Raw genomic sequence first — 26,261 nt, 5'->3', positions numbered from 1 at the left:
AGTAAGTATGTAAATTAACCCAATAAATATGGTGATTAATTTGCATACACTGAGGGAGGGAGGAGTGAAGACTGAAGAAGCATAGAAGGAAGAGGGAAGGAATAGTGAAAAGCAAAGTGGCTGCTGGAGGGAAAGCACGGGCAGTGGGCAAGGAGAGTCTGGGTGTGTAGCGGCTGCAGTGGTTGCAGCAGTGACAGTGGCTGCAGGTGTAGCTGCGCAGATGGGCGGGGCAAGATGTGCCCCACCCACCCAGCCCCGCCCACCACAGCGGAAGAGGTGGGGGGCAGGAGAGGTGGTGGTGGCAGGTGGGAAGACTTGCAGGAATCTTCCTGCAATAGGTCCCTTGTTTATTATAAAACTAGAGGCCCAGTGCATGAATTCATGCATAGGTGGGGTCCCTTGGTCTGGCCAGCAATCAGTGCCAATCAGGGGGCAGAGGGGACATCCAGTCAGTGGGAGAGACCACAGGAGGTTGGATGGCCAAGTGGAGGAACCATGGGAAGTTGACCAGCAAGGGGGAAGATTGTGGGAGGTTGGCCGGCTAGGGAAGAGAATGCAGGAGGTTGGCTAGCCATGGGAGGTTGGCTATAGGAGCACACTGACCACCAGGGGGCAGCTCCAGTGTTGAGCGTTTGCCCCATGGTGGTCAGTGCATGTCATAGCAACCGGTCAACCAACCAATAGGTCAGTCGTTCATTCATTTGGTCACTTAGGCTTTTATATATTTAGAATTGTATACCTGAACTTTATACAATGCTATTATCCAATGTTACACAAATACAATTTAAAAAAGAAAGAGCATAACTAATGCTATAATGACAATCATATTGCAATATATAAATATATCAAGTCAACATACTTTATACCTTAACCATATACAATCTTATTGTCAAATATATTTAAAATGAATAAATATCAGGGAAAATATGAAGCTAAATCTACTAAATTATTTCATAAGAAAATACAATATATTACTCATAATAAGAATCTGGTTTATGAAAATCAAAACAGTGTAGAATCTTCAGGGAGAAATCTTCTATTTCTTAATCAGAATTTTGTTTTCTACAAATATTTATTAGCCGATTTCTGTGTTAGGCACTGTTAAATGAGAATGGTAAAGTTTGTAGCTAGTAAGGTATAGATATTGGAAAAGTAGCCTTTGAAATAAATAACTTTTATGAAGAAAGACTAGTTTTCTTTATTCTAACAAAAATTGATCTAATTGTCTCCTCCACTTATCCTATCTAATAAAGAGGGAATATGCTAATTGATTTTCATGCCCTCAAAGATGGTGGCACCCACAGCCACAAGATGGCAGTGCCTAGTCCCCTTAGTCTTGTTGAAATGGCAGGTGCTTGACACAGCTGGAACCACCCCCAGGAGGGTCCAGCTACTCTGCACACCTGCCTCTGGAGTCCCCCAATCCTCTCAGCCCCCAGCCACCTAGGGCTGGACTGAGGCATAGACAATCCTCAAATGTTGACTTCCTAGTTACCCAAGGCCAACCTGAGGCATAGGCAAGCCTCAGATGGCTGCTGCCCAGCCGCCCAGGGCCACCTGAGGCTTGTGCTCCAGCAGTAGCAGCAGCAGAGGTGTAATGGGGGCACTACCTTCCCCTGATCACTAGGTCACCTCCTGTCCCTGTGGGCTTCTGGACTGTGAGAGAGGGCAGGCCAGGCTGAAGGATGCCCCCACTCCAATGTATGAATTTTCATGCACCAGGCCTCTAGTCTATATATATAAAAACCCAATTGACTGTTTAACTAGTTGACCATTCGACATGACGCACGCTGACCTCCAAAGGGCAGGTGCTCAATGCAGGAGCTGCCCCCTGGTGGTCAGTGTGCTTCCACAGTAGTAGTGCCACTCATCTGATCAATGGGCACCAGACACAGAGCTCACCGCTGGCCACCACAGTCCAGAGACCACCGCAGAGTGGCAGCAAGCCTAAGGAGCAGCAGCAGCAGGCGGCGGGGCTGTGATGAGCAGGCGCAGCAGGCAGGAGTGGCAGGAGATGTCGGACTGAAGGTTTTGGGCCTGATCCCCACAGGCTATGCGGAAGGACCCCACAGATACACCAGGCCGGGCCTCTAGTGTAAATATAAAAGGCAAATTACCTTTAGATTATCTTTCCTGCTTTGGAGGAATGGCTTTGAATAGTATTCTTCAGATGATGAAATGTCTGGGAAGCAAGCAACATTGTCCTGGGGCAAAAAGAAAGTAGCCATGAAGTTGTGCTTGGAGTAGCTTTGGGGCATGACGGTTAGTGGTTCTGCACAAGCCAGGCAGTGTTTGTAGTTGGCCTTCAGAACTAGTCCTGACCACGTATGTCCTGAGGCTGCCTGACTCACATCTTGGGAAACTGTGACTTCAAACCTCAAGACCTAGTAGCCATGAGAGGAACGCGGGACCATCATGCCTGCTATGGTAGAAAGCCTTCTCAAGGACACAACATTGTCTGTTAGCAGAACTGCTGTGTCTCAAATCTCTCTCTGCAGGCCTCTGAGGCAACAGAATCAGGACTGGGGTATTTCCACTTCTCTACGGTAATTCCAAACCCAATACATGTGAGTTGAAAGTACTTTTACAGTAGCCTCCTGGCCTAGTCATCTGGTACTTTTCTTAACCAAGCTTGTTTATTGGAAATAGAAAATATAAGAATGTGCTTTTTTTCTTTCCCTTTTCTTAGGCATAGTATTTGTCCTATTCACCACAAGAGTTCCATTTATTATGGGTTGGGAGCTTTGAGTTAAGGCCTTTCTAGACAGAAATAGTAGAGAAATATAAAGTTTCTGATCTTCATAATGGAATATTTTATTTTTTAAGGTAAGACCACTATATTTAAAACAAAGTTTTATCTAGACATACATATTTTTTTTTTGTAAATAGTGACTTGGATACATTGAATATATTGACGTATAGACTTGAAGTGAAATATACCTCAGAGTTTAGCATAAAGTGGGTCCAGAGCAGAACCAAAGCTTGCCTCTCACTGATATGGAAGAAGGCAGCTAGTAGAATGTGTGTCCTGATTTCCCCTCTCTAGACAGAAGCCAAGATGTATGAGATCGGTTAGATAGACTGAGGGGGCCTTGAAATGGCAATAAGAGCTTGTCCCATGATGGTATTCAGGAATTTAGAAGGAGATGGCTTCATAACATGCATAATGAAAATCTTTGCATCCGAGGGTGGGGTGGTAACCTGGTGGAGGGAAGCAATGGAGGGGGGGGAAAAAGAAAAAAAAAAAAAAAAAAAGCAAAACTTTGCATTCATCAAGGTTATGAAGGTTCTGAGCTTAGTGTACCTATACTTCTCTTGGCTTCTAAATGGTATGAGGAGAATCACATTCTTCTAATCTAGAGTAGAAAGGTTATAAAACTATCTGAGTTGTAAGTGAGTCAATGAATCCATCATGGATGTCACCACTATGATCATGCTAAGAGCTATCAATACAACCAAGACTACAGGGAAGATAGCCTAGGTTAGGTACTAAATGGAGAGTGTGGCCAAGACTTAAGGTGCTGTTCACTACCAGTGAGAGACTAGTTGCTTCCTAGTTAATCAGAGATAGTTTACCAATCAATCACCTACATTAAAACTTCTGTCAGAGCACTTAGTGTGGTTTCTGGTTTTCTTTCCAATCAGGACTAAGTTAATAATAATCATGGAAATAGATTATGTATAATTCTATTTTAGATCAATTTTTTTCTGAAAAGATAAAAGAGACTTAAACTCAAGACCATTGTTACTCAAAATATATTTCTCATATACAGAATACAGGAAGGTGTGTCATCGACAAGATTCAGATGCTTCTTTGCCTTCTAATATGTAAGGTTGTTATCCAACCCCAATATCTGAGTCTGTCTGCCTGTGTGCATTAAGCGAAAGAAAGATGCAAGCAGAAGGATGCCATGTAGAAATAAATGTACTTTAAAGTTTAATTGGCCGATCCAGAATGTGGGTAGTTAGTGCTCTGAAAGTTTTATCTCCCCAGATTATATGGGGCAAAGTCAGAAGGTACCATGGGTAAGGGCACTCAAGGTCATTTTGGGGAGTTGATAGATCAGAGGTGAGGCAAGGGTAATATGTTATTTCTTCAAGTGTTGAGAACAGCTCTAAGTTCTACTCTGGCATCCATCTTTCTGGCTTCATGGGAAAGTAACCAGGAGGTCTTTCACTTCTGGGGCTTAGTGAGGGAAACATAACTTGGATCAAGATATTATCTTTAGCCTGCCAGAGGTCCAGTCCTTGTTATTATTAGTCAGGTCTGGGATATTGTCTTCTGCTTCTCAGGAATTAATGATTGTCCAGGGGAAAGGTGTGTGTGTGTGTGTGTGTGTGAAATTACTTCTAAAGCTATAGTTAAAAATAAAAACCATGAAGATCCTCAATCTCACACTTTTAAAATTCAAAAGGATTTAGCCTGCCTACCATGCCCTCTTGCCCTGTCTGCATATAAAATTATGTCTATATTAGGAAATTAAGCTCTATAGAGATGTTTATCATGTTGGCTCTATATATCCTAACATTTGTGAAAAGAAGTGGTTACTTAGATGTATATCTGGGACAAAAGCATGGTCTAAAAATACAATATGGTATTTATATCTTAGTCCGGACGAGAGGCACATTTAAGAGTAATTTGAAAATATGCCTCCAAGCAAAATAAAAATTAAAAGATACAAATTTTCTCAATATGAGATAAATGCATCTTCAAGGGAGTGAACCACATCTTCCCAAAGTGTGGCAGCTACTTATTCTATATTCCTTTACATAATTGGAATATTAAAATGTTTGTGACAGGTATTTTTTCTTTAGATAATTAAACTGTGTATATATTTCTATAAATCAAAGGTCAACATGCATTTGGTTGACCTGGTGATGATAAAAAAATCAAGTGTTTTTTAAAGGGTGTGTTCGAGATAGAAAGGGGCTACAAAACTGGCCAAGACATCAAATAGTTTTACAAGTCCAAGCAAAAAGAACACCTTGTGTGAATGGTAAGTGTTGTGCTGAGGCCTTAAGGAATTCAGAGGCTCTAACCTAACTAAATACAACACCCTGAGAGGTGAGAGTCAGGAAAGCATGCTATTATACCTCTCAGGAAACATTCTGATTCTGGCATCTAATTCTCATGACAAAGGTGGCAACTAGAATAGAGAATAGCACAGCATGGATCCATCCTCCTGACAAAGACAGAAAGAAGAATGGAAAATAATGCAAAGTTACTACCTTCTTGTTCACATATATTGTAATCTTAGTATCTTCCTCTCCTCCAGCAAGGATGTAAGGCATTTAGTCCTGACAAAGTGTAGCTGTGATCTAATAATTGCTAGTACTCCATCCAGGCTGTAGAGAGTTTCAGGGTTTGTTTTACAAATAGGAAGGTTCGTTATCTATTATTCATATGTATTTTCCCTTTCCCAGAAAGGATTTGTTTTAAAGAAAATATAATTGGCCCTTACTGATTTGGCTCAGTGGCTAGAGCGTTGGCCTGCTGACTCAAGGGTCCCAAGTTCGATTCAGGTCAAGGGCATGTACCTTGGTTGCCTGCACGTACCCAGTGGGGAGTGTGTCGGAAGCGGCTGGTCCATGTTTCTCTCTCGTTGATGTTTCTAGCTCTCTATCCTTCTCCCTTCCTCTCAGTAAAGAATCAATAAAATATATATTAAAAAAAATAAAATATAATTGTTATACTACAGAATCATATGGGGAATAGAACCCAGACTCTTCAAATTTTGCATTGTAATAATCTTAGATTATTAGCAAATAAAATAATTTATGCTTGACAAAGCCAAGAAAAAATGTACTTTAAGTTACAAAATTTGTAGCAGCAGTTACAGAGCTGTAGTAGTACAGAGCCAAAAACACAGCTTTCTATGAATGCATGTGTGTATACATGCCATTGTGTATGAATGAATGAGAGATAAACTAGAGATTGTAATAATATATAATAATTGTATAAAGGTCAGAAAAACAACTCATCGTCACATATCATTAAGATTTATTCCCAGCCCAGCCAGTGTGGCTCAATAGTTGAGCATTGACCCATGCACCAAGAGGTCACTGGTTCAATTCCCAGTAGGACACATGGCCAGTTGCATTTATTGGTTGATTCTTGTGTGTGTTTCCTGATTGGTGTTTGAATTGCAACCTTGGCCTATCAGGGTGATGCTGTAACCAACTGAGCTTCTCGGCCAGGGCCAGCTTGTGACTGTTAATTTCTTATGGATGTAAATTTTCAAACCTTTATTTCAAAATATGTTTGCCACACCGAGACCTTCAGTTTCTGAAATAACAGTTTGAGGTGTTCTAACAGCAATAGAATTAGGCTTGAAACACTTTCGGAATGAGCGTGTAGAAAAAAAATGTCAACAATAATAATGGAGGTGGCATTTTTATGTTTCACTCTGTGGTAGGCATCATCTTAAGTGCTTAATGTGTATTAACTCATCCTTACAATAATTCTATGATGTCAGATTGTTTTTATCATTAAGATCATTTTGTATATAAGGTGACAGACACAGAGAGGTTTAGAATTTGCCCAAGGCAACCCATCTACTAAGGATTGGCACTACCTGTTCTGAGGGCAGCTAGTCCTATGATCTGTCTGAAACATGAAGATGCAGTCTCTTATATTGTTGAAAGCATTACTGAAAGAGGAAGAAACCTGAGAGAATCTGGCATTCCAGGGATTTCACTAAAGAAGGCATATAACAAAACCAATTTTCTTATTATTTGAATTATATTTTTTTATTGTACTTGAGTCTGGTTTGGTCTGGAAAGTGTACGTTGCACATATAGAAGGAGGATTGCAAGGAAAACATAGAAAACATAATGAAGGGGAGGAAACCAATCTAGAAAAACATACATTTTGCCCCACTTCCCATATAATGGATTCTTGGTTAGTTTTTGTTACAAGGGCCCAAATGAGCATATATCACTATTTTCATTGTTACCCTCACTGGATATCATCCTGTGATTCTTCATTGAGTGTAATTGCTGGTTCATTTTTGCTAATAAATTTTGAGTTATTGGTTCTCTTCCAATTCAATTAAAAGTGGTTTATTACAAAGGAAAAAAAGGTATGATTAAAGCAATCCCAAAGATAATGAAACTATTTTAAGAATCCTTATTATATAAATAATACATGTTTACTTATTCATTTGTGTTTTTTTAATTGACTTTAAAGAGAGGAAGGAAGAGAGAAAAAGAGAGAGGGAGACATAGATGTGAGAGAGAAACATTGATTGGTTGCCTCTCGAATGTGCCCAACCTGGAATTGAACTGGTCACCTTTCAATGTTCAGTACAACATTCCAACTAAGTGAGACATCTGGCCAGGGCATACGCAGATTTTTTTCTATCTGTAGAAATAGTCTGAATATCTGTCATAAAATACTGTCATGGTGTAATGATAAAATTATCTTTTCTATATTTCATGTTTTCCAAGCATATATCAACACATTGTATAATTGTAGAATTATACACATGTACCTTTAAGCTGGGACAGATAATTTTGTTGTTGTTAATCTTCACCTGAGGATATTTTTTTTTCCATTAACTTTTAGAGATAGTGAAAAGGAGGGAGGAGGAGGAAAGAGAAAGATTGATGTAAGAGAGACACATTGGTTGGTTGGCTCCTGCACTTGCCCTAACCTGCAACTAGGTATGTCCCCTTGACCACAAATCAAACCTGCAGTCCTTTAATCTGCTGGCTGGTGCTCTAATCACTGAACTACTGGTCAGAGTGAGACAGATGAATTAAGATGACATTTTTTCTTTCAAATTTGCCCAAATTTGTGTGTGAAATTTTTTAAGGAGTTGCTTAAAAAGAAGTATACAATTTATATGCTTAAAAGGCTTTTTATCCTCTACTGGAGGCCCGGTGCATGAAATTAGTACACTGGGAGGAAGGGGGTCTCTCAGCCCATCCTGCACCCTCTTGTAGTCCAGAATCCCTCAGGGCATGTCAGACATCCCTTATGTAGTCTGGGATCCCTCACTCCTTGCAGCCTGCCTTCAGCAGAGGCAGGAAAGGCTCCCTCCACCACCACCGTGCTCCAAGGTGTGAGCCTGGCTTCTGGCTGAGCAACATTTTCCTTGTGGGAGTGCATTGACCACTGGGGGCAGCACCTAAGTTGAGTATCTGTCCCCTCGTAGTCATTGCATGTCATAGCAACCAGTCATTCTACAGGTCATTTCACTGTTTGATCAATTTGCATATTAGGGCTTTTTTATATAGGATTAGTAATTGATAAAAGATCATAATTTGAGGCCAGCTGACATGGTTCAGAGGCTGAGTGTCAATCTATGAACCAGGAGGTCATGGTTCAATTCCCAGTCAGGGCACATGCCCAGGTTGAGGGCTGCCAATCAATGATTCTCTCTCATCATTGATGTTTCTATCTCTCCCTCTCTCTTCCTTTCTGAAATCAATCAAAATATATTTAAAGAGATCATAATTTGACAAAAATGGATACTAAAATGATATAAACATCTTTCAATTCAGTAACATAAAAGGCAAAACAAATATTTAAAAAACCTTTTATTATTTATAAATTACATTTTAATTATTTTAACTCACCCTGTATTTATGCACACAGAAACACATTTATATTCATGTACATCCTATTATGTTTTACTTTTGGTTCTAAATACATACTATACTTTTTAAGTTTTCACTTTTAGTTTATGTTGATTGTACTGGATCTCTAGATCCTTAAATATTTCTACACTAGAGGCCTGGTGCATGAAACTCATGCAGCCTCTCCAATCTGGGACCCCTCAGGGATTGTACCTAAACTGGCAATTGGACATCCCTCTCACAATCAGGGACCTCTGGCTACTAACTGCTCACCTGCCTGCCTGCCCTAACCACTCTCCCCTGCTGGCATTATCCCCCTAACTTCTCTCCTCTGCTGGCTTGAAACCCTTAACTGCCCTCCCCTGCAGGCCAAGTCACCCCTAACTGCCTCTGCCTTGGTCCCCACCACCATGGTTTTGTCCGGAAGGACATCTGGATGGTTATCCAGAAAATATCTGGTCTAATTAGCATATTACCCTTTTATTATTGTAGTATAGATGCTTTGATATAATTTGTATGTGTATTGCAAAGCTTCTTAATTGCTACTATAAAAAAGAAATTACATTTAATTAATAAATTTGTATTATATTCTTTAAACTAACCTTCTGCTGACTATAAGTAAAAATAAGTTCTATGAATAAATTATTTTTCTAAAAAAATATTCTAGAGACAAATTAGCAAAACTCTACCAATATAAAATTATTCTAGAAATTAATTGTACATGACATATTCGAAAAAAAAACCACATTAATTTAAATTGCAAAAGGGCACTTAAATGAGAAAAGTTGAGCATATAATTAAAAGGTACTTTAATATAATATATGTTGCAGTAATAAATAGACCCAACATGCAATGGTTCAGTGCAACAGAAACTTTTTACTTGCTTAAATAACATTTCAGTATCTGTCCAGATTGACAAGTGGAGGGATGAGGGAATGGATCTTCCCAAAATTTTCATTCAGGAATTTAGGCTGATGGTGTCCCTGCTATCTGCAACATGTGGCTTTAAATATTGCTGTAGAAGTTTCCATAAAATTGTACAATTAATGTAAGCAGATCTTCTGGACCTAACCTGAAAGTTACATATGTCACTTGTGCTTAATTCCTTTCGTTAAAACTCTAACATTTGGCCATCCCTCATGTCAAAGGGAACATAAAACATAGTCTAAGTCTATAACCTAATAAGGAATAAAAAATGTATTTTTGTGAACAAGCTAGTCACCTTATTTATGAAGACCCATATTCATCAACCACATATTGAAAGCATTGTTTTTGATCTTCCAAATTCACATTTACTTATTATTAGAGGCCCTGTACACAAAATTTGTGTATGGGGGGTGTGTCCCTCAGCTCAGCCTTCACCCTCTCTAATCTGAGACCCCTTGAGGAATGTCCCACTGCCTGCGATACTGGTGGGATTGGGACTAAACAGGCAGTCAGTCAGCCATCCCTCTCACAATTTAGGACTGCTAGCTCCCAAGCACTTGCCAGCCTGCCTGCCTGATTGCCCCTAACTGCTTCTGCCTGCCAGCCAGATCACCCCAACCACTCCCCTGCCAGCCTGATTGACACCTAACTGCTCCCCTGCCAGCCTGATTTCTCCTAACTGCCCTCCCCTGCTGGCCTGATTATCCACAACTGTCCTCCCCTGCTGGCCATCTTGTGGTGGCCATCTTGTGTCCACATGGGGGTGGCCATCTTGAGTGTTGAAGTGATGGTCAATTTGCATATTACCTCTTTATTATATAGGATTACTTACCACCATTAGACTCCAATTCAGTGATATCAGGGAATTAAAGTAAATGTAACAAATAATATCCTGCTGACAAACAACTAGTTTACCTTCTTTGTTATTGCCAAGAACACACACAACTCACTGCATGTCTCTTTTAAGAATGGCCCTTTCATGCTTTCACTAGTTTTGACCCCTATTAACCCTCTATGTTCTGGTTGTTACTGTCAGAAGTTGAATGGATCATTAGACCTTTCTGGTGAAAGCTGAGGATTCGCTGTGGAGGGATCAAAATTGGCACAAGAATTATGCTAATCAGCATCATGCCAACAGGGAGACAATTAAGGAAAGAAATACTTTCCCATTCACCTTTCTAAGCATTCCACTTTGCCAGAAGTTAATAAGTCGAAGTGAATGAAGGCATCAGGTCTAATCCTTCTGACTCCTGTTGTACATGTCCAGATGAATCTATTCTGTTTTTCACTGCTACTCACTAAGTCTCCACACTCTCATTTCTTCATTTTCTTCACTCAGAATAGAAGATTGAATATTTCATGCAAGATGTGATAGACTCCCCCAAAGATTCCATGATTAATTTCAGTGAATCTAACACTTCTCTAGTCCACTGAAACAATTCTAGCTTAGAACCTTGCTTTTTTTTTTTTTTTTAATGACCTAATGTTAGTTTTTGCCCCATCATGTGAAGAGACTAGGGTAGTGTTTAAATTAATTGGCCTTAAAAGACCAATAATTGACATAATAGTAAACTATTTTAAATTATTTGGCCTTAATATCTTCTTTAGAGCCATGAAAACAGCCAAAGATGTCCATTATAGAATCATATACTCTTTAGATCATAACTCATGATTCTTCTAAGTTCTTCGGGCTCATTCTTATCTGACTGCCGCTATTGGTACTTCTTTTTGAATTAATGTCTTACTTTCCATCGTAGCTCTGGACTTCATGTTTCAGATGGATGGTTGTTTTTCTGTTTGTTTTTGTTTTCATCTTAAAACTGTATCATGGGCCTTTGTCCTCAATGACTGCACTCCCACAACTGACCCTTGCTTTCAACCCTCTAGATTGACTGGTCTGAATACTAAGGTAGCTCACTATTTCATGTAAAATATAAGCTTAAGCTTTCCCTTGCATGTGTTCTTGCAAATGCACAAGGGCCAGCACAGTTTCAGCAGTGTGAGTAAGTAGAGGTGTTAACAGCCCCGATGACTTCAGGAAGAGTTTTCATGACCAGTAAAGGAGCCCTAAGGCAGGCTGCTAAGGCTGGGGAAGAACAAAGAGGGATATTTCCATCAAATCCCAATGTGTGCTTGTGTCAAAAACTTGATGTCTTAACACAGAGGATTCTGCATGCATCTCTCTATTATGCCAAACATACATTTTCAGCTGGATAGGATCATTACACACCACTATCCCTATCCAAACCTCTCCTTCTGTAACTATTTAAGGACTATTTTCTAAGAACAATACCAAGCCAATCACAAAAAACCATTGACCAGTGCAATATTTCCTGTTGTAATGGGAATTCTACAGGAGTGAGGTGGTGAGGTAGGAACAGCCATGCACTCTGAAGTTGTAGTTTTTCTGGGCAAGAGGAAATAGAGGGAACAAAACTCAACATAATAAAGGAGGGGGCAGTGTGGGATTGGCGGATGTGGGCAAAGGGGATGGAATGGGCACATATGCAATAGTGTCAACAATAAAAAACACATTTCCATGCCCCCCTACCAATTGTTAAACAACTAATCTAAATAGTGTTGTAATCAATGAGCATAAAGAATAAGAAACACATACATGCACATTTTCATACACTGTCTGCACCTATACATACACAGCACACACACTCATACTCACCAGAAAGCCTATAAAGAGAATCCACATCAGGAACTATGATGAAAAATAAGTTTACTCAAGAGTGAAATGAAAAAGAAACCTTTAAAAGGTTTACTGCAGCAAACAGAAGTGTTTCTGAGATGCACAGACTATATTAAATGGAGGAACATGAAACACTGACAGAGGAGATAAAATATTAAATAAGACAAAATAGTCTCAAATGAAAAAGATGCTGAATAATTAGTAGGCTAATGTAAAAGAGAGCAGGATGAAAAAGGGGAATTTCTTTAAGAAAACAAAAAATTAAATATCTGGATATGTATCAACTTTAGCAATAAAAAGAGCAAAATCAACACTACATAAAATTAAGTCAATTAAGGAAATCTGGAGAATATTTGATAAATGTGATCATACTGAATTATAATAGAAAAAAATACCATTTTTCTTCTCTATAAAGGCCCATGAAACTTAAATCTTAGGTGTTTTCTGGCTTCATAGTACAATAATATCAACATTTTTATACTTGATATGATATAAAATAGTAAACAAACAGAAATTATCCATTGTGTTTAATTGTTTTCTCCTCTCACTATGATGTTTTGGGATTTACATTAACTATGTGCCCATGCAGAAATTAAGGTTCATAATGTACAGCAAATACATTTTCTAAAAAAAATATTTGTACTTAAAAAATATCTATCTCAGATCTCCTTAGAAAATTGTTCATCTCTATAGTGGCTAGAGCTCAGGATCAGAAGTTAGCTACTACCTGTGTTTGTCAACTTAGCTCTAACACTTACTAATTGTATGATCTTAAGCAAGTTATTTAACCCCATTTTGACTGTGTAAAATTGGAATAATAATAGCACCTACCTCATCTGGTTGATGAGGATAAAATTACTAGAACATACAGAGCACTGAGAAAAGTTTTGGGCACATATTAAACACTAAATAAATATCAAATATTTTCATTATAATATTATGGGTAAATATACTAATTATATATATTATATAGTATGCAATTATAAGTGTTTTATAATTAGGTTTTTTATGTGAATTATCCATTACTCATTTGAAATCTTACCATAAACCTGTGAAATATATAGGGCAGGTATTGTAACCGTTTTTGCATTTGAGAAGTCTAAGTCTCACAGAGACTGGGTTACTTGCCTAGAGTTTGAAAATTAGACATTTACCAGATCAAACACGCGGACTCATGAATATTCTAATGTTGCCCCAGGGCCCAGGCACATCATGACCAAAGTCTCTGAGTGAGATGAATTCCCTGGCCAAAGGCAAGAAGATGAAGACCTCTGCTTGTTTTCATTTCTTATTTCTTATTTCAATATAAGTGGGCCTATACTTACAAATGGTGAAAAAAAAAAAAAACGGCTGGGCAGGAGCAAGCTCTGATTTACCGCATTTGCCCATTTCCTATTTCTCTGCTACAAATGCTCACACTAATTTTAAACTACCAATCTGGAGTCAATGGATAGAGAGTTTGGAAGAGATGAGCACAATGTGCTCTCCCTAACATTTATGAGGGGACTCCAGTACACCACCAAACATAAAAAAAGAAAGGGATCACAAATGAAAAATTTTGCCCATGGTTGGTCTCAGTGTTGAAATGCACACTGAGGCCATTTCCCCAGCAATATTCTGTAAGAACTATGTCTAACCAGACCACTTTATTTGTTTTCATGTGAAACTTTAGAGCCATCTCATATTGGAATAACTACACAGATATAAAATATCCAGGTCACATTTCTTTTCTTTCTGGGTTTAGTGTTACCCTGAACCATGCAGAGATGCTCTCCAGTTTCTCTCTTCCAATACATATACAGAGGGACACCGTTGTTCTCTGAGATGTTTATTAGATCCTTGTCTAAGTTATCAAGAAAAGCCACATTTATCAGGACTGCTTTGCCCTTACAAAAGCTCAAAGAAGGATACCAAATGCTTCACAGTTTATTTCTATTCAGATCTTCTTCAGACCTTATCAAATTTAGATGTCACACTATTTCAGAGGAAATGCTTTATATTCTTCTACATTCCAGTGCTATAGATCCTTGCCAGCATGAGTGCCCTGACATTGCTGAGAGATCAAAGGAAGGCATTTTCCTCTAGTTCCCTATCATCGCTGTGAACACCCGGTGTATTCAACATAGATTTGTGACCAGGTTTAAGGGGGATTAGAAGAATCCTAATTACTTTCTGTTTTGTCTTATGAAATTATGAAGAGCAATTACCTCAGAAGTGGCAGGTCAAGTGCTCCTAGATGCTTTCAAAACATAAATGTATATTTGAATAATGATGGGCCACTATATTTTATCAATAATAATAATGATAGTAAGAAGTTTTCATAGGGCATAATACAGTTGCTTGCTGTAACAACGTCCTAAGTACCATTGAACCATTTTGAATATACTCAAAGAAAATATACAAAAGACTATACTGATTGATACCCTTTTGTTATTCTCCTATGTACCATAGATATATATTTAGTTATGGATCAGACTTACCAGAGTGTAATTGGTTATCTATAAGTCTGATTCTAATGTGAGGGTTCAATACTCCAAATTTACGAAATACAAGATAGACTTGCCTGTTGAACTCTTCAAAAATCACTGATGATTAAAAAAATAACAACAAAACAAAGGCATGATCCTGCTCTTCTTTCTCATTTTCATACATTCATCCTCCCCATCATGTATCACAGCTTCAAACCAGTTACTCAGGGATTGCCTTCTAGATTTTTCTGTATTGAGTTTGATAGTGACTGTTTAATAATAAGCAACCTGCCTGCAGCAGAAATAATTTTATCTTGTACAAAATGGTAAGCCTTTGCAATGCTGGTAGAAGGACTGAGGAAAACAGTATTGATTAAAGAACTTTACGTAAATATACTGTAGTGTGGGTACCACAGTAATCCACCATACTAAAAATGATGCAGCATCAAAAATTTACTCTGGCATTTTATATAGCCACAAGGAATGCTACTTAAGAAATCAGAAAGGTATTTTATAAAGTCTGAGTAAATGTATGTCAATTTCCCATCTTCTAACAGTTGCCCCTGAAATAAAGAGTTACAGGCAAGTGCTTTAATTGGGAAGAGATCCCTGGAAGGTGAGAATGTCAAATGAGAAGAGAATCATGAAAAGGATGCATTAGGGATAAGTCACTTCTGTGAGTAACTCCAGATAAATCCCTGGGAATCTTGAAAGACAATGTAAATGCACCTCCAATCGAGATAAGTGGAATATGTTGCCTTCTTGCTTCCCTCAGTGGTTGAGGGTGGCTATTTGGGGCTTTTAAGACAAAACATTCTGGGCCTGTCATGTACTCCAGATGAACGTGACCTGAGTAGATAGATAGAGACTGGTTAAGATTGGTTCTTAAGTTAGTAACTATTGATACATAAAATATACCAATATTTACATAAAATCTAGAGGTTAACTGTAGAATTAGCTGAGGGAATATGAATCAGCCATGGCTGTGTCTGCTACAACAAGTCTAGTTCAAGCATGGTTGATTGAAGTATGGAAGGAATCCAAAAGTACAGACTAAGTGTGCAAAGTTGATGATGGCAGTAAGTGAATAAATCATAAAAATCCACTCTGCTCTCTCTTTCTTTCTTATTGTTCCTCTTCACTCAGGAGATTCCCTGATACACATTTAATCTTAATAACCAAAGCTCATGCGTCCCAACCATTTCTACATCCCTTGGACCTTCATTCTGCATTCTCTGTTCATACCACTTAGAAGAAAAATTAAATAAAATGGAGTAAGCAATTTATCAGAAATAGAATTTAGAGTAATGATTAAAATGATGTTTAATAGCATGAAAAAAGATATAGCACCCATAAAAAAGAACTAGTCAGAAATGAAGAATGTCATATCTGGGGGGGAAATAATACACTGGAAGGAATAAACAACAGGCTTGAAGAAGCAGAGCATCAAATCAGTGATTTAGAAGAAAAGGTAGAAAGAAATAGCTAATCAGAGAAGCAAATAAGAATAATGCTAAAAAAAAAAAAAAAAAGTGAGGATAACCTAAACTGGTTTGGCTCAGTGGATAGAGCATTGGCCTGGGGACTCAACAGTTCAGGATCAATTCTGGTCAGGGGCATGTACCTTGGTTGTGGGCACATTCCCAGTAGGGGATGTGTAGGAAGCAGCTGACCAATGTTTCTTTCTTATTGATGTTTCTAGTTCTCTATCCCTCTTTCTTCCTCTCTGTAAAAAAAAATCAATAAAAAATATATTTTAAAAAAATGAGGATAGTTTAATGCACCTTTGGGACAACATGAAACATAAAAATATCCCTGGGATAGGGATATGAGAAGGAGAAGAGAGCAAGGGATCAAGAACCCATTTTAAGAAATAATGTCTGAAAACTTCCTTAATATGGTGAAGGAAAAAGACATACAAGTCCAGGGAGCACAGAGAGTCCCAAACAGGATAAACCCAAAAAGGCACACAATTGTAATTAAAATGTCAAAAATTAAAAAACAAGGAAAGAATCTTAAAAGCTACAAGAGAAAGTCAGGAGGTTACCTACAAGGGAAATTCCATAAGATTGTTACCACCAAGCCAATATTATAAGAAATATTAAAGGGGTTGTTTTAAGAAGTGAAAGAAGAAAAAGAAAAAAAAAGGAACATAGGTAAAAAATAAAATGCACAATATATGTAAATATCAATAGTAGTTGTAATATAAATGGCTTATCTGCTCCAAAGGACATAAAGTAGCTAAATGTATAAGAAAATTAGACCCACATATATCTATCTTCAAAAGACCCACCTCAGAACAAAAGATAGATACAGACTAATAGACTAATAGTAAAGGGGTGGGGGGAAAAATTTCATGCAACTGGAATGGAAAAAGAGCTGGGATACCAATATTTATCTACACTAATAAAAGAGAAAGATGCAAATTGACCATACTTTAGTGACACCCATCAGCCAATCAGGAGTGAGCATGCAAATTAAGCCAACAGATATGGCCAGTTAATTTGCATACACAGGCGTCAAGTGGCTGGGGTGGGATGCAGGGATTCTGCACTGCTCCTGCTGCTCTGGGCCTCTGGGCAGCATGGGAAGGTGGAAAGGCAGCTCTGGGCTGAAAGGTGGCTTCGGGCTAGAACAAAGGTGATGCCAGCAGCCAAGTGAGGGAAGGCTCATTCTTACATGAATTTTTGTGCATTCTCTAGTAGCTGATAAAACCTACTTTAAAACCCACGGTAAAGTAAGTCAAAGAAGGACATTACATAATGATAAAGTGATGAATTCAACAAGAGAATATAATTATCATAAACATTTATACACCAATCATAGGAGCACCCAAATATGCAAGGCAAATCTTGATGGACGTAAAGGGAGAGATTGACAATAATATAGTTATAGTATTATTAACATCACATTGACATCAATGGGAAGATCTTCCAGACAGAAAAGCAATAAGAAGCTGGTGGTCTTAAATGACACTCTGTATCATTTGGATTTAATTGATATCTTCAGAGCATCTACCCCAAGGCAGTTTAATATGCATTCTTTACAATTTCACATGGAACATCCTCTAGTTTAGACCATATGACAGGACACAAGAAAGTCTCAAATTTAAAAAGATTGAAATAATGCCATGTGTTTTCTCTGATCATAATGTTATGAAACTTGAAATCAATCATAAGAAGAAAACTGAAAAATGCACAAAGGCATGGATGCTAAATATCATGTTACTAAACAATTAATGGGTTAACAATGAGATCAAAGGTGGGGGCAGATATACCTTGAAATGAATGGAAATGAGAACACAACAATCTAAGATCTGTGGGATACAGGGAAAAAAGTCCTAAGAGAGAAATTCATAGCCATAAATATCTATCTCAAAAAAACAATAAGAAATTCTAATAAACAATCTAACTATACACTTAGAAGAACTTGAAAAAGAACAAAAGCAAAGCTCATATTGAGTAGAAGGAAGGAAATTATAAATTCCAGAGAAGAAATAGATGAAATAGAATATTAAAAAAAACCAATATAAAAGATCAAGAAAACTAAGTGGTGGTTCTTTAAAAAGAAAAGCAATTGACAAACCTTTACCCAGAATCATTAAAAAACAAACAGAGAGTACCAATAGCATCAGAGATGAAAAAGGGGAAGTAACAAAAGACACCAAAAGAAATGGAAAGGATTGTAAAATATATTACTAGTATAACCAAATATATGCCAAAAAATTAGACACAAATAGGAGAAATTGAGAAATTTCTAGAAACATAAATCTTTCAAAACTGACTCAGGAAGATTCAGAGAAACTGAATATACATATTACAAATAGTGAAATTTTAACAGTAATCAAAGAACTCCCAACAAAAAAAAGTATTGGACTAATGGCTTTACAGATGAATTTTACCAAACATTCAAACAACTAACACCTATCCTTCTTCAACTATTTAAAAAATCCAAAATTCAAAAATACCTCCAATCTCATTTTACAAGGCAAGCATTATTCTACTTTCAAAATAAGATTAAAGTACTACAAAGAAATAAAATTATAAGCCAATAGCCCTAAAAAATATACTGGTATATGTTAAAATCCTCAACAAAATATTAGCAAATCCTCAACAAAACCAGCAATACACTAAAAATATTATGCAAGATGAAAAATTGGAATTTATTCCAGGGATACAAGGTTGATAGAACATCCCCCAAATAATGAACATGACACACCATATACAAAAATCGCATGATAAAAACCACAGGATCATATCAATAGAAAAAGCATTTTATAAAACCAAGCACAAATTTATGATAAAAACTCTCAACAAATTTGGAATAAAGGGAACACATGCCAAAGTAATAAAGACCAACTATGACAAATCCACAGCCAACTTCTTACTCAATGGGCAAAAACTACAAGTGTCCCCTTTAAGATCAGGAACAAGATAGAGATGTCCACTTTTACCACTCTTATTCAACAAAGTAGTGAAAGTCCTTCCATACTAATCAGACAAGAAGAACTAAAAGGCATTTAGATTGTAAAGAAGTAAAAATAAGTAAAACTCATTATTTGCAGACGCCATGATATTGTATATAGAGAAACCTGAAAAATACACACACACACACACACACACACACACACACACACACACACACTACTAGAAAGTAGTAGGATACAAAATAAATATCCAGAAATCTGTTGCATTTTTATTTTAAGAAATGCAGTCCCAATTAGCAATTGCTTGAAAAGAAATGATATGCCTAGAAATAAATATAACCAAGGTTGTAAAAGACTTCTCAGAAAATTATAAAACACAAAAGTAATAAACTGAGGAAGATCCAAATACGTGGAAGTATATATTAATTGATAGGAAGAATTAACATAATTAAAATGTCCATACTAGGCAAAGCAATCTACAGATTCAATGCAATTACTATTAAGATACTAAATGAATATTTCACAGAAGTGGAACAAATGTTTCAAAAAGTTGTATGGAACCACAAAGATCCCAATTAGTAACATTGATGTTGAGAAAGAATAAAGTTGGAAAAATCACCCTTCCTTATATAAAACTACACTATAAGACCATAGTAATCAAAATAGCATGGTGCTGGCATAAAAACAGTCATATGGATTAATGAAAAAGAATAGAGATCCCATAAATAAATCCATGTTGATATTTGACAAAAGAGGTAAAAACATGCAATGGACTAAATATTTATGGAAAAATGGGACACATACATGCAAAAAAATGAAACTAGACCACCTTCTTATATCACACAGAAGAATAAACTCCAAACGGATTAAAGACTTAAATGTTATCTTCAAACCCATAAAAACTCTAGAAGGAAACATATGAAGTAAAATCTTAAATGTTTCTCCTAGCTATATTTCTTTCTGATATATCTCCTTGGGCAAGAGAAACAGAGAAAACAACAAGTGAAACTAACTCAGTCATCAATAAATCAACAAATAACAATTGTTTGTGGGGATGTGAAGAAAAGAGAACCCCTGTGAACTTTCGGTAAAAATGCAGATTGGCGCAGACATTGGGAAAAACAGTATGGAATTATCTCAAAAAAAAAAAAAAAGAGAAAAAAGAAAAGAAAAAAAAAAGGAACTGCCTTTTGACCCAATGATTCCACTTCTAGGATTGTATCTAAAGAAACCCAAAACACCCATTCAAAAGAATATGTGTAGACCTCTCTGTTCATTGAAGAGTTATTTACAATAGCCAAGACTTGAAAGCAGTTCAAGTTTCCATCAAGTGGGAAAAAAAGTAGTGGTACCTTTACAAAATGGAATACTACTCTGTTGTAAGAAGCAAGAAGTTTTTACCATTTGCAACAGCATGGATGAACCTGGAGAACATTATGCTAAGTGAAATAGCCAGTCAGAGAAAGACAGGTACTATATGATTTCACTTGTATGTGGAATTTAATGAACTACCAAGCAACATAGAGACAAACTCAAAAATAGAGAGCAGGCAGACAGCTCTGATGTGTGTGTGTGTGTGTGTGTGGGGGGGGTGTCTTGGTGGGGAGGAGCAGTTGGTGTGATTGAACAAAAAAGAAAAGAAAAAAGGAGAACTCGTTATCATGGCATGGCCATGGATACCAGTGTGATGTTGTGGGTGTGAGGGTGATGGAGGGAGGTGGAAAAGGGCATAGAAGGGATAAATGTTGTTGGGAAAGTAAACTAGAATAAAAAATAAATTATAAAAAACAGGAATATAGAAGCATGGAACAGATTTTGAAATCTTAGAGGGAAAGTGGGGGTGAATGAGTGGGTGGGTGGGTGGGAAGAGACCAATCAAAGAACTTGTATACACACACATATTCTATGGAAATACACCTTCTGGTCTTTGAGAGGGGGCAGGCACGGCTGAGGGACCTCTCCAAGTGCATGAATGTCATGCACCAGTCCTCTAGTACTTTTATCATATTGTTTCTAACAAGTGCAAGTCAAAACCTCATTTTTATTTTGATCTGCATTTCTCTGTGTTTTTATATACTATTTAAAGTGTCCATTGAGGTTCCCCCTAATCCTCATTACACCTGCATTTTATTTTATGGAAATATTTTTCTTAGCAACTCATTTCTTACAGTTATTGTTTCATGTTTATCTTAACTAATGTGCCTTTTGTTTCTTTAATTTATTTTATATTCAGTCATATAAATTATCCCATAATTTCAGTATTAGCATTTCTTAATATGTAACTTATTGTTTCTCCTACCTCTTTTTCTTTTATCATGACTATCTTCCTTGGGTGCTTGGTGACCTTCATTTGTAAATGTTTTATTTGATCTGTGTCTGTCCCATTGGCCTAAATTAGGAAAACTTTCCTCTAAAAAGCATTTTCTTTAATGTGTGACTGGGAGGGATCCCAACCTAAAATAATTTCAATCCCCTTTTTGATTTTGCAAGGGGATCCCAGTTCTAATGTCTGTGAAACAGGAATTTTAGGGGTCAAATAGGACAGGTTTAGGAAATTTTAGAAATGTTGGTAATTAGGGGTACCATGGAGGAAGCACAGGGCTGCAGAGCAGCAGAAGGTATATTTCCATAGAATAGGGGAGCCAAAAAGCTGCAACAGGTACATTTCCATAGAATGAGGGAGCTGGGAACAGCAAAATATCTATATTACAAAATAAAGGAAATAGGAAAACAATAAGAAGCGGGGGGGGGGGGGGGGGGGGGTGTGGCAGGGGGAAGGGGGAAAACCTCACATGTCTCATGTGAGGTTCAACCTTTGAACCCAGGAGTTACTATAGTAACCAGTCGAATGGAATAGTGACCAATCAGAGGGGATATCAAGCCTTTATAAGCCATAGGGAAAGATAACTCAGTGGACCCCTTCCCCCTCCCTACATGGGAGTCCATTCTGTGGGACTCTTTTCCCCTCCCCGTGTGGGAGTCTGCACTTGTTCTTTAATAAATTTCCACCTTTGCTATACCACCTTCTGTCTGTAGATTCATTCTTTGACTCCAGCAGACAAAGAATTTGGGTTCCAGTCCAAAAATTCACTTTCATCTGCACCTTACCTGAGGAGCCTCAGGGTCATGATAGCAATACTGCTTGCTATTGGCATCTTCATTTCTCATCTTTTTGGTCCCAACTCCACTTCATGGATAGGATCCAGTTCACTGTTAATGTGTATCTATGTGTCAAGGGCATAGAAGGAAGGTCCTGAAGACATTCCCTACAGATTAGGAAACCATCAAAGAATGCCTTATTAAAATATAGCTGCTTTATAGAAGGTCCACTGAAATATTAACTAACCAGGATGCTTGCAGTAGAAGCATAGAAACCTTTTTAGTAGTAACATGCATTAACATTTGAGGACACTAGTTCTTCAAGGCCACACAGCTTGGAAACTAATAAAAATGCCCAAAATGCTACATTACTTTTCAGAGGACTTAGGTTCTAATAATTTTACCACTCCTCCAATATAATTTCATGTGTTACTCTATATAAATTTTTCTATTAAATACATATTTGTGCATATATTTTTATCTCTTAAACTCAATATTCTCTCCTATCAATCATTTTGTCTTGAGTGAATAGCAACTAAAAAAGTACAGTTTTAAATTTAAAATCTATACAATTTTCTCTGATGATTAAGAATAAAACGACCAAAAATTGGTAGTTAAAGAGACAAGACAAAGTTTCTAATAGCATGAATAATCCATAAAATAGACAGTTTCTAGCATTTTAGATGAATATGAGACATCATTATCCATTTAAGATTTTTAAATGACTGTAAAAATGGCTCTTTGCTCTTTTACTATGTGAGCCTTCCTCAATTCATACATGATGAAATAAAAAAAACACATAGAAATATTTCATATGTTCACTATATAATTGACACAGAGTTATGAATAAGCCAGAAATATGCACTGTCAGAATCTGGAAGAGAATTTATGAATTTCCTCTTTTAATTCATTTTAATGCTTTATTTTTAAGAGGCATCATCTTTATTAAAAAATTGGAATTTTTCATGGAATTGGTACCTTTGATTTTTATCAAATGAACCAGTGTTATTTTTATACAATATTATCTTTGATAATATCATGATTTATTAACATAACTAATTAAAAGCAAAAGTAAAATTATAATTTTATTTTTTTATAATATATATTTAGGCACATAAATAATATTAAGCTATATCTATGTTCCAATTTTAACATACAAAAATTTTCCATAATTTTTAAAATTATTTTTTATTTTACTTTTTAAAAAATATATTATATTGACTTTTTGCAGAGAGGAAGGAAGAGGGATAGAAAAGTAGAAACATAGATAAGAGATAAATGTTGATCAGTTGCCTCCTGTACACCCCCTACTGGGAATATGCCTGCAGCCAAAGTACATGCCCTTGACCAGAATGGAACCTGAGACCCTTCAGTCTGCAGGCCAATGCTCTATCCACTGAGCAAAACCAGCTAGGGTTCATTAATTTTTATGGCATTTAATTTTTTTTATATCTAGTATTTCTCTATAATAACATATACAGTATTTTTTCTCATTTTAAATAACTATACAGATGTATCTGTCACTATAGACAGATACATATTTCAAATTTTACTTACTAAAATCATGTTAAAGTAAACATTGTAATATAGGTACTTGCACACTTGGGTAAACTATCTGTAGGACAAATCCTTAAAAGTAAAATGTTGAATTAAAATTAAATTAATATGTCCTCAAAGAAATTGCACAGATTATATTTCTTCTAAGCAGTTGGTAATATTATTTTCTTCCCATATCCTTTCAACACTGATTATTATCAAATATAATATTTTCATTCTTGCAGCAGTGACATGTGATTTTTATATTTATACTAGGGGCTCAGTGCATGAAATTCATGCGTGGGGCAGGGTCAGGGGGAGTCCCTCAGCTCAGCCTGCACCCTCTCCAATCAGAGACCTCTAGTGGGGATGTCTGACCGCCGGTTTAGGCCCAATTCCACACAGTTGGACATCCCTTTCACAATCTGGGACCACTGGATCCTAACTGCTCCCCTGCCTGCCTGCTTGATTGCTCCTAACCTCTCTGCCTGCCTATCTGATTGCCCCTAACTGCCCTCCTCTGTTGGCCTGATCACCCCTAATTGCCCTCCCCTGCAGGCCTGATCTTGCCCACAACTGCCCTCCCCCGGCCAGGCTGATCTCACCCCCAACTGCTCTCTTCTGCCCGTCTGATCTCACCCCCTGCTGGCCTGATCTCGCCCCTAACTGCCTCTGCCTCAGCCACCATCACCATGGCTTTGTCCAAAGGAAGTCAGATGTCCAGAAGAGAGCTGGTAAACCGGGTCTAATTAGCATATTATCCTTTTATTAGTATAGATAGATAATATATGATAGTATTGCTTAAATGGGGGGAGGGAGCCTTTTTCAGCAGGAGGAGATGCTCTTGGCAGACAAAAATATATAATCCCTATATCTGGACTGATAGCCAGCCATAGGCACTATACTGCCAGACTGATCATTAAAAAATTAAACTTCTTTTTTAGACCATACAGCAAACATGTGTCGCCTTTAAAAACCCCTCCTCAGCCCCACCTTAGGTTCTGTCTTCACAGTTCACCCAGATTAGATTCTGATTGGTCAGTTTCTATGCCAGTCAGCATCAAAAGCTCTGCCTCCTAGGCAGCCATTGGCTCCTCGCAGTTCACCCAGATTGGTTCTGATTGGTCAGTTTCTATGCCAGTCAGCATCTCCAGGCCTATCTCCAGGACTGATCACAGAGGTGGGGCTGATCAGCAGCTGCCCCAGGCTGCTGGCGAGTGGGCTGAAGTGCTGACCTCTCAGAAAGAGAGAGAGGCTCAACTGCTGGCGAGGCCCGGAGAGAGAGAGAGAGATAAGGGCTGACCCTTGGCATTGTAACAAAAGACATACAATCTGGCATTCTTCAACTACACAGAAGGCTCCTGGAAGATAGTGACTGGGTCTTTTTCATCATTTCTCTCAGTGCAGGCTTGATACCTGGCACCTAGCTTGCACTCAATCACTTTTTGAATGCATGAATTAATAAATGAACATGTAAAATAATAATTTAAACAAATTACATTGTGTTACAAAAAACAAATTACTGACACAATGGCTTTTATATTGAGAACAAGGAAAATTATTCATTTTCAGAACACACTCCAACATATTTTCATTATCTCCACTTATCTAGTAAATCAATATTAGGTGCATCGACATCAATAAGATTACACCAGACCCTACTCAAAATTCCTAATAGGATTTTGCTGTTGCAGTTTAATTTACCCTATTTGGAGTTTATTCTGATAGATTTTTCAAAATGGGAAGAACATAAATCAGGACACTAGGTAACTGTTTATCCAACCAACAGTGACATGGGCTCAATCCCATTTCTTTTTTTTCTTTTTTTCTTTTTTTTTAATATACTGTATTTTATTGATTTTGTACAGAGAGGAAGTGAGAGAGATAGAGAGTTAGAAACAACGATGAGAGAGAGTCATCGATCAGCTGCCTCTTGCACAACCCCCACTAGGGATATGCCTGCAACCAAGGTACATGCCCTTGACCGGAATCAAACCCGGGACCCTTCAGTCCCCAAGCTGACGCTCTATCCATTGAGCCAAACTGGTTTTGGCAATCCTATTTCTTTTTAAAAAATTTTTTAAAATCTTTATTGTTAAAGAATTGCAGATGTCCCCATTTCCCCCCATTGATCCCATTTCAATCCAGACTCTTCTTCCTTGTGTCCTGGTTCTTAGGCTATAATGGCAAAACTATTTTCTATTCCACTTCCATGAATTGACTTACTGTTACTACCAAGATTGTATGAAAGGAAAGGAGGAACATAGGAAATCCACAAGGTTCCAAATCCAGCTTCATTCCCAGTGGTTTGAATTTGTTAATAGACAAGCTTTGACATCTTCTAAATTGATATAGGAGATGGCTATATTGCTACTATCATACTTGTATTTTTATTTTTTTTATGATTATGGAACCCATGAGGGTGAGGGTCAATTATTATGTAGAAACACCAACATTATATATACTTTTGTTCTTTTCTCCAGTTCCATTATTATTATTTGTTTTTAAAATATGTTGTTATTGA

Source organism: Pipistrellus hanaki (assembly GCF_964339955.1).
Source record: "Pipistrellus hanaki genome assembly, chromosome: 10".
Lineage (NCBI taxonomy): Eukaryota > Metazoa > Chordata > Mammalia > Chiroptera > Vespertilionidae > Pipistrellus > Pipistrellus hanaki.
This window is presented reverse-complemented; position numbering follows the sequence as displayed.